A 6638-nucleotide genomic window follows, 5' to 3' on the forward strand; every position below is an offset into this window, starting at 1 on the left:
GAAAGAATAGCTGAAGAAACATATGGATAAAGGTGTGGGGTTGTCAGATGGAGAAGACCATTGATTACTAGCTGGGGAAAAAAGAAAAGGAACAGTGAGAACTTAAGCAAAAGAATTAGGGAGGTTAGAGTATATGTAAAGAGGATCAAGAGATGTAAAAAGTGGTATGCAAGTGGTAAGTGGAATGGAATGGACAGAGGACTTCCTCTCATGAGAGAAGGGAATGAGGAGTATTACAAGGCAAAGGGAAAGGAGATTAAGCAAGGGAAAAAACCCACATTTCTTCCCCCTTTCAATCTGTTTTACAAAAAAATCAGTGATGCTATGGGTAGGAGAGAACTAGGGAAGGAGGAGGTGCTTGGCAGGGTTGAAAAGGGATGAAAAAATGCCTGACATTATAAGGTGGGATTCAGCAATTAATACAAACTGAGTTCTGTAGCTGGGAGGTAGCAACACTACAGTGAGTGAGTCTGAAATGGAGGAAATGTCCCTCATGAGCAGCCTTCCTCTTTTTGCAGTGTAAGACTGCATCAGCATCTGATGGGGACATTGTGGGTGGTCTACAATGGGACAGGCATGACCAATCTTGTGATGCATGTGAAAATCAAGAGAGATGAGTGTGTAGTGTAAGTTACTATGGTAATAGCAAGAAGGCAGAAAAAGATTGCTGATAACCAAAGAGAAATCACTGCTTTCAATAATGCCATAAGTTGTCTGAGAAGGTTTCAAGATCTGATGGGAAGTGGCAAAAGAGGATAAGATGAAGGAATGGAAAGAAGGAGAGAAAAGGTGTTTTGGTACAACCAAATCAAATGAAAGCTATTCTAGTGAATGTCAGCTGTCTGTTAAATGGAATCAAACGTCTTTGAGTAACCTTCGTCAAGGGTATGGATGCCTGGTCAAGTTACCAATTGCAAAGTTTTGGTGTGAGTTTACATTGTGCCAGTCGCTACCTAGTAACTCTGAGTACGTACACCCTCTTCCAAGCAGTATGCAAACTGGTGGATGGAAGAGATTACGCTTGCTGCAGTGTAGGAATGCATAGAAGGGCACCTATTGAGAAGTCATGGTGTTTTGTTAACCCAGATCCCATCTTTTCATTTGTAAGACAGAGATAATGATGACTTTTTATGAGATGTTTTGAGCTATACTTCTACAGAGAATAGGATAACTAGCGAATATTATTATTACTGCTACTAATAATACATTTGCTAATACTTTGGGCAAAACACTTGCAGATGTGTGAAGTTCCAAGAAAAGTAAATCTTTCACTCCCTTTATTAGCCTATCATTTCCTTTACTTCTTTCCTTCATTAAAATGAGAGCAGTATAAAAAGCTCTGATCAGGACGGCAGTTGCAAAGAAAGTCAATAGGAGCCAGTCATTTAACTTCTGTAGGCACCTTTGAAGATCCCAGCCTGACATCACTACAAATTAGCTGAACCAGAGCAGGGTTTTTCTTGGTAAGTAATATGAGAGTCACTAAGCACTTCTGCTTAATAAATGTTTCCTTTACATTATAAAACTCTCAGGCTTTTTTGAGCTTGATTCCCAACATGGATTTTTCATATGGAACAATAGTTAGCACTGTGTCAGTTAACACAGTAACGAATGATTAGGCAGCAATTTATCTGCTACACTGGACAGCTCCAATGAAATAAGGCAACTTTTCTTAACATTTCTGGCAGGTTATTTTGGGTCCTTGTCAGATTCTTTTATTCACACCTGGCTGTGGTTACATTGAACTACTGCATTATGTAGAATGAACAAAATGTCACCAAACTAGCCTCTTTTTTAAAGGAATGCATCCGTTAGGAGATTTTTCTCCAGATCTTATCTATGTGGATCCCACTGCCATAGTATCCGGTATGGATTAGCTCCATATAGGTTTTAGATGTTGTCCCTTAATAAAATGCAGAATTAGGCATTGAAGTACCTCTATAATGCAGGGAAGGAGTCAGATATCTAAGAACAGAGCTGGCAAGCTAAAGTAGGAAATGCTGTCTGAGTGAGATACCCATCAGATCTTTTATAGTCAGACCTCAGATTAGGAGGGCAATTCATCTGACCTGTCTTATTCGCCCATCTTACAGTGAGATGAATAAGTCTCTTTCCATTGACTTTACAGGGCGACTAAACTGACATTTGATTTTTTAATTTCATAAATCTAGGCAGATGAATTCCACCTTAGTTGACCAAGTCTAAGCTAGTTGCCAAGTCTAAGCTAAGTCTGACAATCATATCTCCAGGAGATCACCTAGACCATCCTAAGGAAGGGTCCAAAGACAGATGCAATGACTTACTATCTAGGAACATCTGTCATTGACCGTGCAGAGAGCCTACATGGCTCTTCCTCTTTGTAAGAATTCTAGAGAAAAATCAAATTAATCTTTCCCTACTGTATGAATTCCATTGTGACTTACATGGAATTCACTAACCTTGCCACTAAAACTTGAGTAGTTATGTGCACATGCCATAGAAGAAATGCAGGTGCTCATGATAGAAATATAGACACCTAAGAAGTTTTGGAACCTTAGTGTGAATGTCTAATGAAGGGCAGTTTTGATGAAGACTGAAACATTGGGCTTGGGTAGCTAAAACATCAATTTTAGTTCTCAACAGTACTTAACTCAAAGGCCCAAATTCACAACAACTCTTCTGTTTTACTTGGCATCCTACTGGTATCAACAGCCCTTTTGCACTTGCATGCTATTACGAATCTATGTTCCCCTGATTTGCCTCAAGGTCTGGCTTATTGTAATTAATGTTGCCAAAAAGATAAACAATAACAAAAGGTAGGTTATTATTAATTATTCAATACATTAACATTATTTCAAAATCTACTTCTATTAAAGAAGCATTAACCCTTTTATGATCATAGTCCTAATGATGATCTTTTTTAACCAAAAAATAAATCTTCTGCAAGCACCCTTTAATGATGGATATGGCCCTAAGTCATTCACTCAGCTGCTTTATTACTTGTCTTTAAGTCTGATGAGTTCAAAGCAGATGTGCATCACTGAATTCTCAATAAAAGGCCACTGCTTGTCCTGCTGAATAATAAGAACTGCTAATGACACCAATTAAGAGCTGTAAATGTCATTTACACTTGTTTGTTATTTTTCAAGTCAATAAGGCTACAGAAGGCAGAGGAGCCTGAGATCATTTAGTCTGGAGCAGTCTGAGGGGACATTTTAATTGAAATATTACATGGAGTAATAATAAAAAAAGATAATGGAGCAATTACATTTGTGATTGGGCCAGTTACAGAAGTTACTTCAGTCATGTTTTTTTCAAGTATTATGAGCTATAAAGAAATAAAAAGCCACTACTGGGGGAAAAAAAAAACAACAAAAAATCCTACTAATTGCAAAGGATTAAAAGTAGATCTTTTCTAATACTGATTTCCTGGTCTATGTTACATTAGCTCATGGATGTCAGGTTTGTTATACACACCTTCAAACAAACAGTTGGAATCTTGACTGAGAAACCATATCAGGGTACCATCAGACCAACTAGGACTGACAACAGTGCTCAAGCTAAATTTGTTTAAGATTAAATTGTGCAGGATTGGTAACAGGTGTCCTGAATGGAAATCAGTCATCTGGAATCTGATATATTTAGTCACAGATCTGGTTCCAGATCTCAGGCGTAGAGAGGGCTTTTTCATAGGTATAGTGACTCCAAATCTGCCCCTCCACCAGAACTCATAAAGGAATGTGTCTAAGAAAATTCCTTTGAAATTGTCATGTTAGGAAAAGGAAGCAAAAGAGTAAAGCTTTGAAACCTCAGGTCTCACTGGTCCAACTGCATAGGGCTAGAATGACAAAAATTAGCTTTTTTTAAGCACTTAACTCCATCAATTATGTCACAAAAGTACTCTAAACTACTGCTTAGAAGCTACTTACATTCCCATCGTACTTGAATTTCTGCTGTTGGTCCTATGCAAGGCAGCCACAGTACCTCTCTCTTCTCTGATCATCAAACTGTCTTCATAGGCATGATAAGGAGCTTCTCTACGTATCTTGCTCAAGGATCCCAGTTTTATGGCCATGAATGCTGTTTACAGAAAAACAGTAGGTCAAGAGTTGTGTATGTGTTCCCACATCAGAATAGGTAGTGGAGGGTTTAGACCTTCTGTACAGGAAACAGGGACTAACCTCATTTTCTAGAAACAAAGAAATTAACTTCAATCTCTTACCACCCAATGGACTGCTCTCACCACTGGCTCGTGCAGTCCATTTCTCTTTCTCTCTTTCTCCCTCTCTCTCTTCCAGTAAATATTGAATTCTTTACACAGGACAGAGAGCACTGACACAAAGCGCCCATTATTCTGGTAATTCAGGCATGAGTTATGAGTCCCTGACTTGAGAAACACAGATTGGAGACAAAGCAGAGTAACGATTGGGACCTTTACTAAAGATATCTAATGATGAGTTCCCTAGCTGCTAGGTTACTAACTAATTTTGAGTGAAATTTCTCTTTCTGTACTCTTGTTTTTTCCCTCAGTGAAAGAGGAGGTGTTCCTACTTCAGGATGCCAGGAGAGTGCAATGCCTCTCTGTGGCCAGCCAGCAGCATGTGCTCTCCAGTCTTTCTTCCAATCTCATTCTAGCAAAGCTGTTTGTATAATTAGCTGAACTATTCCTTTACTGTTTTTAAGTCTTTTTGACTTCCAAATGGTTCCAACTTGGTTGATGAATTGTGTTGAAGATGCTTCTAAGCATCTAGGAAACTTGGGAGAATCTAAGTCTTCTTTGTTTTATTAAGATATCCTTATGTTTTGAATATCTTTGAAAGGATTTGTTCTAGGTATTGCAGAAAGCCTATCTACAAACTAATGAGTGACATGGAAAAGGTAAATAGGACATGGTTGTTCTCTGTGTACAATAATGGAAGAATCAGAGGCATTGACTGAAATTACCATTTCAGTTAATAACAGTAATGAAAAGGAGGAACATGCTTACACGATTCTTTGTAGAACTGCAGCACTCACTGTATCAGGATGCTGTGGATGACAAACGTTCACATGAGTTCATGAAGCCGCAGAACCAAAGGTTGCTGAGCCAGGAAAGTATAGCTACAAGCTTGCTTCTGTTTGTACTCTTCCCTAGGAATTGCTACTGGCTATTTTCAGAGACAGGGTCCTGGTCTAGATTAAACTGTTGTCCCACTTGGTGTAGCAATTACAATAGTATTATGTTCTTAAATGTCTGACAGCCAAAAACTGAACTGCTTCGCAGTAAAATGCTATGACTTGGATTTTTGCTGGATTTCCCAGTATTCTTCTTTTTTTAAAAAAGACAAACAACCAACCAGACAAACAACATGCTCCTACCTTTGCAAACTACCATTCCATCTACATCTGTCTTGTTGTACTCCCACCAACTAGCAGTTATCGAGTGCTCTTCAATTGGCATTTATGACTGCCTCTAATGGCTTGCTTGTACATGAGTCTTGCATATCCTAACTAAATATTCAGTGATTTTTCCTTATTCTAATGTCCTTAATTAGATTTATGAACTCTTTACTATGTTTTATGTTGATGAGGGACTGAGAATAAAATCCCGAAATGCTCGCTCTAATAAAATATCACAGCTAACCAACTTGTGCTTTTGCATGTGTTATTTCAGTGAATAATGAGCTTTAAATAATGTTCTGAATATGTTACTGAGGATGGGCTAAAGAAATATAGACTGTTGATCTATTACGATACGTTAATAAATACACTGTTACATACAGTGTGCTGTCCATAAGGAGTAATGGATCATTTTGTAAGAACAAGCTAAGGGATAGGGGGCTTGAGGCTTTTTTGGTAAGTCTTATATAAAACTAGCCATTTTACATAGCAGAAATTAATATCTTGCTATTTCTATTCTATTTTGACTTCTTTTAGTTAAGTTCTTTGAATCTGGAGTAAATTATTGAATGGGGTATAAAAAATGGCTGTGGTATAAGATAGCTTTGCCTTTCATTTTCATATTTAGAACTAATTAGCTTCTTTTCCTAGATTAGATAGTGAAAATGTTTAAGCAACATAAAGCATGGTGGCTGTCAGCAAGTAACACTCTAATCAAATTGACATAAAACTTGCCATAAAGCTGGTACCTAATAATAGTTACAAGAAACCTTATTATACCTATGTATTTGCCCAGGATATGAAGAGCAAGATAATTTTTTTCTTAACAGTGGCAGATTGCTGCAGTGTCAATCCTCTGGGTACGAAGCCTGTTATTGTGGTGTGTAGGTACTCACAACTTCTATTCAGAAGGATGTTTACATTTTTCAGAATTACGTTCAGAGCTGACATATATCAACACAGAGCCACTGGATTCAATAGCTTTGCTGTGACTGGCACCAATCCAATTAAAGAAACAAAAGCATATTCTGCTGGCTTTTATTCTGTTGTGAGTTCTTGGTAGTGTAACAGAGACCAGCAGTTACTCTAGTTTTGTGATGGTCTGTGTTCATGCGGGTAGCAACTGTGATTGGATCCTCCCAGTTTTCTCTTCTCTATGCTGAATAAGCCAATTTCCATATTCTACTAAACAGAAACTTTTTTGCGGATGCCTTCCATCATTCCTCCTCTTCTGTTTTACCTGACACTTTTGCTGGCTTTGCCAACAGACTCAAGACATT

The sequence above is a fragment of the Dromaius novaehollandiae genome, chromosome Z (genome assembly GCF_036370855.1).
Source record: "Dromaius novaehollandiae isolate bDroNov1 chromosome Z, bDroNov1.hap1, whole genome shotgun sequence".
Taxonomy (NCBI): domain Eukaryota; kingdom Metazoa; phylum Chordata; class Aves; order Casuariiformes; family Dromaiidae; genus Dromaius; species Dromaius novaehollandiae.